This window comes from Condylura cristata, unplaced genomic scaffold (genome assembly GCF_000260355.1).
Source record: "Condylura cristata isolate star-nosed mole 26May11 unplaced genomic scaffold, ConCri1.0 scaffold00015, whole genome shotgun sequence".
In the NCBI taxonomy this organism is placed as follows: domain Eukaryota; kingdom Metazoa; phylum Chordata; class Mammalia; order Eulipotyphla; family Talpidae; genus Condylura; species Condylura cristata.
In genome coordinates this window covers 28,191,700-28,204,209 of record NW_004567116.1, presented here as the reverse complement: position 1 = coordinate 28,204,209, position 12,510 = coordinate 28,191,700, and the positions used below count along the sequence as shown (strand labels likewise).

The 12,510-nt window shown below is 34.7% G+C and overlaps 1 protein-coding gene across 3 annotated transcripts in view; it reads right to left on the bottom strand.

Moving 5' to 3' along the window:
• The window catches only part of SOX6 (SRY (sex determining region Y)-box 6), a 424,758-nt gene that overhangs the window by 173,635 nt on the left and 238,613 nt on the right, over positions 1 to 12,510 (bottom strand). The gene's annotated exons all lie outside the window — the stretch shown is intronic.

Below are 12,510 nucleotides of genomic sequence, written 5' to 3'. Positions count from 1 at the left end.
TCTCTTGGCCATGGAACAAATTCTAAAATGAAAATAAAGCTGTGTTGCCTCAGGTAAGAAAGGATTGAAGCTGTTATTTTTCCTATGAGGGGATCAAGCTAAAGTTCCAAGTTCATCCTTAAAGGCAACCATGTTGCTTAGAGGACTCCCTCACCCCTTTGTCATTTGTCATTCTTCAAAGGGAAAAAACACATTTGAGGTTGAAAAGGTTATGCATAAGGATGTGGTGTTTAATGAATATGATGTTGCTGAACACTTACGGTATGCACTAATGGTACTGAACAGTCTTTTTATGGGTAAATTGCACAGCTCTCATAAGTAAAGGGTACAGAATCCTTTTGTGAATCTAAATTAGAGCATTTTACTGCAGCATAAGATAAGAGTTTCAACCCACTGTATCTGAACTACACAGGTTTCATTATGAAGAAATGATCTATGATTTGAAAGCTTTTCAGAAAGATGCCACCAGCTGTCAAAGGGGACGAAGATTGCCAATTTTTGTGCATGTGGAAGAGGAGGCTCAAATCTCCTAATGAACCCCCACCCTCCCACCTACCATCACCACTCCTACTAAGAATGTGCTAGGGACAACCTGAAAAACTAAAACATTTAAATTAAGAGTAGCCCTACTTTCTGCATGGCCCATGGAAAAGAGAACCATCAGAGATTATGTCTAGCACTTTCTAGTATGTGATTCCCATCAGGAAAAACTACTATCAGCAGAAAAGCTAGCACTCTAGGAATTCTCAATGTCAAATCAAGTTCTAAATGAATAAACTAGCAGTACCTCTATGCCCCTTAAAATTTCAGTAAGCTAAAAGATAACCTAAAATCAAAAATAAAAGAAAAGAAATTAGTGAGGTATTAGCAAATGCATGCCATTGATGAGAACACTGTACTGTATAAAGGAAACTGTCTGACCACTGGAATCAATTATTTTCTTAACAATTTATTTTTAATTTCAGTAATGGTATTTTCATTTTGGTAAAAAAAGAACTTCTCGAGCTAATATATTAAAATATGAAAGTAGGTTTCCAGAGTATATCATAAAATCTCTTCAAAATCATGACAAGCTCAATATGTATGTAATAATGCACATATATGAGAACAAAACAAGAACTACGCAATTTATCTGCTCATCTTATGCATTGTTAAAGGTAGATAGGTGGAAGTTTAATCAAGTTTGGGAGGTCAAGTTTAGGGTACCTCCTCAAAGGCCTGTAGAGGGGAGGAGTAGGAGTATTTCAGTGTTTTCCAAAAGATATAAGAAGGTACTAAAACTTAAGCAAGGAAATTAATGGAAGCAAAATATCAGTGGAGGTCAGAGGCAGAAAAAAGTCATATTTAGTTCTTTCCAGATGCACAAACCATGCTTAGTGAACTTCATATTTATTCTAAGAATATTTCAAAATCACTAAAGTATTTTCATCAACTGATGCTGTTATCATTCTGGCTGCAACAACAGAAAATAGTTTGAATATTATAAGAATAAATAAAGAGAATGTGTGCACCTTTAGCTACATGTATTTTGTACAATTTTCTTGTTATACCTATCTATATATGGATATAATGTAAGTTAATAAAAAGTTTATTGGATACTAGGAAAGTTACTACGGTATCATTATGCTTCTATAAAAAAGAAAAATAATCAAGAAATTTTGGGTTAAGAATCATACAAGAATTGGTTCTAAAATTTAGATTTACTAAGTAAAGACTGGAAAATATTCTCTTCTCTCAGGTTAAACAATGTCTTTCAGCTATCTTCAATATGTAAAACCTTTAAATAGGTAAGAGAGAAGCTGAGGATACAAATGTCTCCTTAGCCTCTTCTGTTCAAAATGAAGCCAAGAAGTCTACAAATACATTTGTGGCTCCAACGCTAATAGATATGGGTAAGTATATCTGAATTACAGAATGCCATTTAACTGAATCTTTTTTAAAAATCAGCATGACATTCAATTTGTTTAATTGTAAAATATAATTGACATTTAAGTAAGTATTTCACTGGACTAAAGAATAAAACAAGTCAGAGCCGAGTATTTTTAAACTGAGGATATAGACACTCATAAGAAGGCCGTTTCTGTATTTTCCTTAAATTCGAAGAGCACATATATATTTTGAGTAGACATATATGGGGAAAACAAATGTGGCTGGAATGAAGTATAATAGTATAGCAAATCTAAAGTTCCCTTAATGGGAAATTTATATGCTATATATTTACATACAAATATAAATAATTTATATGCATGTTTATATGCATGTGTGCGTATATTATATGTATATACATATGAGTTAATGTATATACATGTAAATGTACATACATATAAATATACATGCACATATATATAATTTCTATTGAAACCTTGAGAAATTAGTGTCCTGAATAGAAAACTACACATATATAATATATACACCTATTTTCTATTAGTAATATGGCATTAGTCTTGGAGGTCAAATTAAGGAGAGTTCAATTAACTTAGAACATACAATAGTTTATGGGTTTTTTAAAGATTTATTTATTTATGCACAAAATAGCTGGGGTGTAGTCCAGCAGTGCAAGGGGTGAGAGGATTCACCATAGACAAGTGGACAGAAGAACAGGCAGACAGACTGAGATACACTGCTGAGGGGAGCAGAGGGTGAAACAAGAGAAGTCTGCTGCTCTATGTTCACCTCCCTGGCTGGGGATCCAACTCCCCTGCAGTGGCTGGCGAAAGCTTCATAGTGCTGAGAAGCTCCAGTTTATGTTTTTGAAATGTTTAGTTTGTATATGGGGGTGGGCATGGGGTGGTGTATTTGCTCATGCATAATGTTGTTTAAACCCAGATATTTAAAACTGATGGTGCTGGGTTCTTCTGTTATAATTAACAGCAAATGTTTATGATGATCTAAAAGAAACAACAACAACAACAACAACACCAGGTCTGAATCATACTGACCAAACAACGTCTGAACACGAGTTATTTCATCTCCAATAATACGAGTTTAATTGAACAGGAACTGTTGTACTGGCAAAGGAACTACAACTGCCAGAGTTGTTGAAAATTTATGGGACATAGTGGGGCAGCCTAAATACCGTCAGGCTATGTTAAAGAAGGCAAAATACCATACAATTTGCCCTTTTGAGGTTATTTAACTCCGTATAGAAAATTCTGTCTTAAGTTATGTTTTGAGAATTGATCAAATCAAGTTGGAGAAAAAGTAGATCAGATCCTGAGGAGCTGTCCAGGCCAGCAGAGGTCATCAGTAGCTGCCAAACAAATATCCTCGGTTTCACATTCTTCAGGCTATCTCTAAGTGATTCTCTAAAATGATTCTCTTGCCAGAAAATAGTTTCTCCCACACAGAAACAGAGGTAGTTTCACAAACCACAAAAAAAGGAACCAGCAAAAACAGCTTCTGTACATGGCTTCTCTACATCAATGTGTCTGTTTTTATCGCATATCATACACAGTGTGCATCTAACACCTTCCACTGTAAACTCTATTCTCCAACTCCAAACAGCAGTTTTTTGTTTTTTTTTTTTTTTTCATGGGGTCGTCTTTATCCCCAAACCACATCTGTCTTGAGTTTCTCTCAGATTAGTCAGGTGGATCAGTGCTCCCCAGGGCCTGCTCCAGCTGAAGTATTTTAATTTGACTAAACACCTGATTTATTTTATCTCTCCGATGAGAAAGGCAGTTTGTCTTAATAGAGCCTGTCAGCCCACAGCCCCATTCACAGCAATTTACAGGCAGCCAGGGACGCTGGAAGAGAAGAGTGCCGTGATTCTGTATTTTATCCTCCTCCAGAAAGCACCTAAAAGCAGCTATTCACTGCTACTGCATGTGGCATTTTAGAACTGAATTAGCTTTTTATTCAAGTAACTACACTTGTTGTGAATAGCTTATCTGTAAAATTGCTACATTCACTACTGATTTTATTAACCTTTGGCTCTATCACAAAATGGTCTTCAGTTAGGAAAGACCTTTAAAATTGACACATTTTTTTCTTAGGGGCCTTTATTCCAGTGACTTCAGATTTACTGAGTTTGATCCATTGAATTCTTTACCAGTTGTACTTAAAATTTTGAGTCTCAATAGGAAGTCAATAGTGCGTAAATAAGGAAACACTTTTCAAAATGTAAATACAGCAAGCAATTTCCCTCATCAAAAGTTTTCAAATACCATCTTTCACTATAGCAGTTTCAGAATCAGCCCTCTTAGCCTCTTTTGGCCATAATCTGAAAAACTTAAAAACAATTAACAAAAATAGACTATTTTTTAAACTTTATAATCTATAACTATCTGTCCCTAGGCCCAAAGCCAACAGAGAAAATTTAAATTTGAGGCATTTGGGTAAAATCCAGTATTAGAAGTCTTTTCTTAATATAAATGAAAAATAAATACAAGCAAGTTTAAGAGTCATTTAAAAGTCTTTTTTTACATGAGCTCATAAAAGTGACACCACAATCAGCTAGTTAGTTCTGCCATATGAAATATATGTAATTACAATCAATGTTGCTAGAAATAAGACTGGGCATCGGGAAGTCACTAAATCGGGGCAAGGCAGGCACTTTACAGAACTCCTCACCAAATAGGTATTTACTCCACCTCTTTTACAATATCCCCACATCTAGGCCATTTACAACATGAAATTTTAAACAGGTAACTCTCTTTACAGCTGTAACCAAAAGTGGGTCACTGTTATGTGGTGATAACTAACTTTTTCTAATGAGAAAACCCAGAAACAAGCACTTCAGCAGAGAGAGAAAAAAAAAATAGAGGGTACAAGGAAGGGTAAGAGGGGGGAGAGGGGAAAAAAGAGAGAGTAGCTAAGTTAAATTTTATGAATTTGGGCTCTCCCTGGGGGCGCAGTGGGTTAAAGCACAGCACTAAGAAGCTTAAGCCGCTCCCGCATGAGTTTGATCCCCGCCTGCCCAGAGGAGATCCACATGGCGTGGCAGACCTCTCCTGGCAGCTAATTTGGGTTCTGACTCGCTGCTCCCCTCAGCAGTGTACTTCCTAGAGCTGCCTGTTCTGCTCCCCGCTCTGTCTCTGGTGAATCCTCTCACCCTCCACATCTCTGGCCCGTACCCCAGTTCCATATGAATAAATAAATAAATCTTTTTAAAAAATTATGAATTTGTCTGCACGCTTTTATCTCTTCATTTTTATGAAAGTCATGGAGTTTAAACACAATGTATATTTACCAAGTCATATAAAACTAGTATCAACAAATGGCATTATCTAAAAATGTATCCTAGGGAATTTAAAAGAATCAAAAAGTGTTACCTAACATTTCTCTTTTATTGAATTATATATTACGTTAATAAACTTAATAAATTTAACAATGAAATGACAAGAAGCCTGATGTACTGAAACTGTGTTTGGAGCGACAGGGAGGGTGGCTGTGACACTGGAGGAGAGTTCTCTGGTGGAGATACGCTTTTCACAACAGTACTGGGAAGATTAAAGCACTTAATAGTAACTCCAAGGCAGTATCAATCAAGGAACTCAGCCAACCATCCAGAAGGATTTTAAATTAAGTTGAAAAACTCATAAGAACCAATTCCCTAGTCAGTTCTAATTTTTTTTTAATAGACATTGTCTGAGAAGAAAGCCAAAAATACAATGCTAGTCATAAGAGAAAGCTGCATTTGATCTTTTCTGCCCACAGGTAACCTAGTTATACTGCTGCATCTCGCCCTGCAGCTTTCTTATACATCAGATCGGCCATGATGTCCCCACTTTACAAGCTCAGTCCATCACTTAACCACTTACCTTTTTTGATATAGCATTCTTTTAAATGTCACAAAATAGGACAGCAAAAAGGCAACAAAATGTAAATAGAGTAAGATGAAGAACCAATCTATTAGAAGGTCCTCTAATAAAAGTTACTTTGTGGTAACTGCCTGAGAAAGGAACCCCTGTCCCAGTGTATGAACAGCTAATTTGGGTTCTGAATCCAACAACAGTTTTAAAAGCTTTTTACTCTAAAGGGTTCCAGTGCATCATAAAGATAAAGGATTTCAGTACAAAACCACCACAAAGAACTCTATTATCTTATCAGTCTTTGGTTACAACAGCTGAACCAATATGACTAAATTCTGAATGACTTTTTTCAAAACAGCAAAATACTGGAATTTCTTTGTTTTCTCATCAGTCAGCTATTGTCATTGCTCCCATATGCTACTGTCCACTCCTCAGTAAATAAAAAGTTTAATAAATGCAGCAATTGTACTCTTAGGAATCACTTATGGACCACAACACAGGAAGTGCAGCTCATGGACTGAGGTGCAGACTACTTTCGTTGACCTTTGTGGGTTTTTTTTTTTTCACCAAATGTGTGAGAATTTCCTTAAAATGTATGCAACTGTCCTTTAAATGTCAAAAACATCTAGTATACACACATAACAGGATACCCAAGAACTCCCTAAGTTAAGATCAAACTCACTTGTCTATTCTGGGTACACTCACCTCTCCTTCAGTTTCCCCACTTTCTAACTGTAAAAAGTCTAGTCCTGGATCAACTGAGGTCTATTCATGTTGCAAATCCCAACAAAGCAAGAACAATCAATGGAACTCTGCCATCCAATCTCCCAGCCTCACAGCTGGCCCTTCAATCCATTATGCTTTATTAGCCCATCCTCTTGGGGTCCGGAAATGAAGGTATCTTGAAACATTTCTCCTTCAGTATAGACAGACTGCCTTTACATTGCATTTCTCTATGAATGAAAATTGGTCAGTTGGTCAATCTCCATAATTCAGACGTAAAAATGGTAATTTCTAGTCTTTCAGAGACATGGAATTCTTTGGGGCCAAAAACAGTGAAATTATTTGTCTCAATATCGCCACCAGGATTGTAGGATTGGTTCTTTCTAGAAACTCCATCAGATTGAGAAAATGAACAAGGAAATTTTAAGAAAAATAAACCTTATTTATTAATAAGGCATTGTCTTAAAAAAGTTTTATGCATATGCGCTGTCTAATTTAATCTTCATCCTAATTGTGACATTGTTATTATCATTTCAAAGATGATATACTAAGCTTCCAGGAGGTAAAGAAATTTGATCCAGTCATAGAGCGTTTGACTGGATTTGAATCTGGTTTTCTGATTCCTAATTCAATGAAATCTGGAATCTAGAGGAAAGTTATCTTCCCTGCCCCCGATTCAGAATATATAGGGGGATTTCTCAAAGAACAGTATTCTACGGAACTTTGAATTTTAACACCATATAAGGCTTAGAAGTATATGTTTAAAAGCATAGTTAGGCAATCAGAAAACCAGAGGTCAGTAAAATGAACTTTGGCATCCTTTAGATGTAAAAACAGATCTTGACAAAGTGATACGCCTGGAATTACTCAGAAAGTTAACATCTAGCCTGACATTCAAGATACACTCTTTTTTTTTTTTTTAAGTTTATTTATTTGTTCATACAGAACTGGGGTACAGGCCAGAGGCTCAGGGGCAGCGAGAGGCTTCACCAGAGACAGAGTGGGGAGCAGAACAGGCAGATCGACGAAGTACACTGCTGAGGGGAGCAGCGGGTGGGTCAGGAAAGGTCTGCCACGCCATGTGGTCACCTCCCGGGCAGGCGGGAATCGAACTCATGGGGAAGCGGCTTTAGATTCTCAGTGCTGTGCTTTAACCTGCTGCGCCACCAGGAGGGCCAAGATATGCTCTTATGTTTACCTACTAGTCCCTCTCTCAAAAGAGCTTATGGCCTCCTACTTCTGAGTGCAAGTGCAAAGATTATGCAAACTATAGCCTTCCCAAACATTCCAGATACAATATTTAGAACATCCATAAAAAGCTGAGAAATGCACTCAGATATTTCCACACATCAGACCTGCGACTCCTTAGGGTGCAATATGTATACAGGCCAAGTAGGAAAGATGCTACCTAAGAGGAAGTCACCTGAAAACCTGAAGTATGAGGAACTGCCCAGATACAACTAAGTCTTAGGACAGTTACCTTTACAAAAACCTTATTCATTTCTAGGGTGTACTTATAACTTTGCTAGTATAAATAGAAGAAATGCCTGCCCTAACTCATTACACCTCAGTAAATAATAACAGATTAATCTTATATAGCATTTTTTGTACTAGAAGGAGTTGTATAAATATAAATAAGCTAATTTTTTCCTCACAACAATCCTATGAGGTAGGACCTATTGGTATCCCCATTTTAAAGATGAGGAAAAAGTCAAGTAACTTGGTTGAATCCTAAGCTATTAAATCATATATGAATGACTCAAAATCAGGCATTTTGGTCACCAATTTTGTCCTCGTAAGTACTCCTAAATAATCCACCTTCTCAAAATTACTTTGCCCAGTAGACAAAAATAGATAAAATTCTCCTTATAATCTTTTTTTAAAGATTTATTTATGTATGCATACAGAACTGGAGTACAGGCTTTAGGTACAGGTTTAGGGATAGGGGTACGAGAAGATTCACCAGACAGAGTGGGGAGCAGAAAAGGCAGATGCACTGAAATACACTGTTAAAGGGAACAGCGGGTAAGCCAAGAGAGGTCTGCTGCACCATGTGGGTCACCACCCTGGCAGGGGAGACAACTCTTGCTGCAGTGGCCACCGTAGCTTCATAGTGCTGCACTTTAATCCAGTGTGCTGGGAACCCCCTATTTTGATTCTTGTGTTTAACTCCCATAGATCTATTGAAATATGTAGTCCTGGATTCTCAATATTGAAATTTTGCTCCTTCTCTATTTTTTAGTGCCCTTTCCGGCTCCTCTATGAATCTCCCTTTTGTAAAATACACCCCTGCTCACAATTACTTGATCATCAATTAAATAGCCCAATCCAACTCTTTTTTTTTTCTGTGTTGTTTATAAGTATCAGGACATCCAATGGATCTAGCTGTTTTCAGTGCTAAGACTGATGAAGTTAAAATTTAATTTAATTTAAAAAAATAAAACAAAACAAGTAAGGGACTGTTTGGGTTCTTTATATATGTATAATCATAGATAGTTCAGCCTCCCAAATTACTGTGCTGAGTATCTGATCAGATAATAGGCCAGTGATAGAGATTCCACCCATCACCAATTCAGATTATGAGTCTGAGAGGGAAAATTCAAATGGAAATTTCATATTGATTCTAAAATTGCTCTGTCTTTGATTGTTATTTCATATTGAATTCAGCTGGATATTCATAATTATTCATAATTTTAACTTTAATGATGATTTCTGTGTACAATAGGTGTTATCATTGTATTATGAGAACACATTATGCTTAGAAAATTACTTTGAAGATTAGCTAATGTTTTCCATATAGAATATACAATATTCCTAGTATAACTATTAAGTAATAACCAAAAAAGAAAGTTAAAGTCTATAACCAGATGACTTTGAACATGTTAAAATGAAACGAGCAAAATATTCTAAAAGATTTCTCATTCTTTTAAACAGTACATTAAAAGTCAATATATGTTTGTTCAGTCTACAGAGAAAAATTAGTTTAGCCACTTATAGGATGTCCCATTTTAATACTGGATCATTTTCTTACAAATGTATAGAAAAGCATGATTCAGGGTTTTAAAAGATGATCACTTTATACAATAACTGCAGGTTATTAAATGGAACTAAATAAGTTTATAAAAATCGCGTTCTAATGGAAAATTTTAAATGTTCTAATTTTTTTTAATTGTTTAAATGCTTAAAATATTTAAGAATGGCATTGCTTGTATAAAATCAGTGGTTCCAGAATCATTGCAGAGGCAGCAGGCTTTATAAATACATAGATCTCAGGCTCATCCCACTCAGGGTTAAAGTCTCTGTTGTAAATTAGAAAAGAATCATGTGCTACCCATAATTCTATAGAGAAAAGTACTCATGAACCTACAGAGAAAATTAATGGGGGAGAAAAGCACATATAGGCCATAGTGGGAATTTCCTACTGGATTGCTAACTCCTTCAGGTCAGGGTCAATGTCACAAGCATCTCTATGACAAAGCACAGGTAGAACTATAGTGCCTATTACTTATTTTATTCAATAAAGTAAAATAAACTAAAATAGCCATAGGACATTGAAGATAGGTGGACACAGCAACTAACAAACCTGATGGAATTGCCAGGAATTTTGGCAGTATTTGTACTATATCTGAGTTACTTCCAGTTTGGTCACCATTGCACTAATTGATCTCAATAGCCATCCACTGTAGTGTATGTCAGCAGTAGAAAAGTAAATCCAATAAAATATAGAGATAATAACAATGTTTTATCAACCTAAGAAGTGTAGATTCAGACTGAATAAACATTTTTTGAGATGGTCCAAATATTTTCTATGTGCTGGAGTTAGCATTTAGCATTTTTATCTGTTTCAACAAACTTGGGAAAATGAGTCTGAAGAAGGCAGCTAAAAATAAGTCTAAGATAACATAGCTTGTAATAAATCAAGCCATGGTTCTAAGCCAGATGGTCTGATCCCCAAGTTCTGACTCTTTCTAGTAAACCACAAATGTTTCTGGAAGGGCAGGGAGAGAGGGGAATTGCAACTATTTTAAGACACTGACTTTAAGGAGAGTCTTCATTAAATCTTTTTGCTTTTTTAAGAATTTATATACTTTTTTGGTATCAGAGTGGTGTTAAGGGCAAATTAAAAGACAATTACTGCAATATTATTTATGTTGTTGTGACTAAGAAATGAAATCTAATGGGTAAAAGACTGCACCTACATAAACCGACTTGAAAATTTTCCACTTAGGCAATGACAGAAATTCAATTTCAAATTATATGAAAAAATTACAAACAGCTCATGGACACAAACCACAATTTATAAATAGTTCAATAGTTCATACAAACCTCAATTTAGAAGACAGAATCAACCAAAGGACTATATAAGTGAAATGGGACTAAAGAATTAGAAAATATTTCAAAGAAATTTACATTATGTATTAATAGTCTTGAACATCATCTTCTAATAATGTTCAAAAATATGCTAAGACACTGTCAATCACTAGTAATTCTTATTTGCCCAAAGAAAGAACTACGAAAGGAGTTAAAGTTGATTAACCAACTCATTTACCTATACTTATATCACAAAAGCTTTCTAGTAGGGTGTTTTAACACTACACTTTTGATGGTAAAATTGATTTCTTGATTGAATTTCAAAAGAAGAATGTCCCTGACTACTTCTTCCAACTAAAATCTTCCTCCAACCCAGACCTCCCTATATAATTTGTATACCCTCACTAAGTGAGGTCTTATTCAGTTGATTCACTTTGTACTGTTCAAGAAAATAATAGGTGTAATGAATAAGATTTTACAAGTTATCAGCAACCTCATTTAAAATTTGTAGGTCTACTTGAAAAAAACATTTTAATTAAGTTAAATAAATATATTCAGTTTGTTTCTTTTACAGCTACAAGTTTAAGTTTTTTTTTAAATGAAAGTGCTCAATGAACTTAAAAACATGCATCCTTACCATCTGATTGATATCCATAGCATAGCTCTTAATCTCTTTCAAAATGTTGATAGGTTTCTTTCTGTCTAAATATTTAATGTACTGTTATTCAAGTAGTACTAACTTCTCACGCACCAATGGCAGATTTTGGATTTTATTTTGTTATATTTCATACAAAGACAATTTACCTTATTACTTTTTTGGTAATGACAGACAAAATCTTCTGAGTTACCTTATAGGCCATTTCTCTTTGAATTTGTTTATATTTGCTATTTCTCTGACACCTTGAACAGTTCAGATACATAATAGGTCTTCAATAAATACTTGTTGAAAAGAATTTCATTACATGAATTCTTTCATATAATTCATCATTCAAATTAGGATATTTTTTAAATCAAAAGAGAAGCTATTATTTGTAAATCAAGAACATAAATATAAACCAGGACAATCCCAGGTAAACTACAAAATATGAGTGTCCAAATCATAACTTATTTTCACTTAATGTAAGTTTCTAAGTAGTGTTAAATTAACAAAATCCTAAAGATGACATATAAACTTCATAAAAATTTCATGACATGAATTTTATTTTATGGGGAAGTATGAATGAAAAAATTTTATAGAGTAATTTGGTTCAATTCATTACTATAGAAAACATGTATAAACACATAATAAATAATACGTGTACATATGTATACCTATATAACAGATCCATTATTTAGAGTAAGTCTAACAATGTAGACAAATGTTCCTTATTTACCAAGTACTCTGAAGTGAAAACTTAACATTCATAGAAATAGTTAATCCATTTTTCATAAATGTGATTCTCAATAAAAGGATTATTAAGGCCATACTAATTATCCCATTTTAGAAGAAATAAGTGTGTGATTTTACTTAATAATTAATAATGCAACACAAAAAAAAGGTCTTGTTTTAAAAAATGAGATCGTTAATCAAATACCTGGAATCAACCTAACAAAAGAAGCAAAAGAACCTATACAAAGAAAATTACACAACACTGTTAAAAGAAATACAAGAAGACACCATGAAATGGAAAGACATCCCCTGCTCATGGATCGGGAGAATTAACATCATCAAAATGGCCATCCT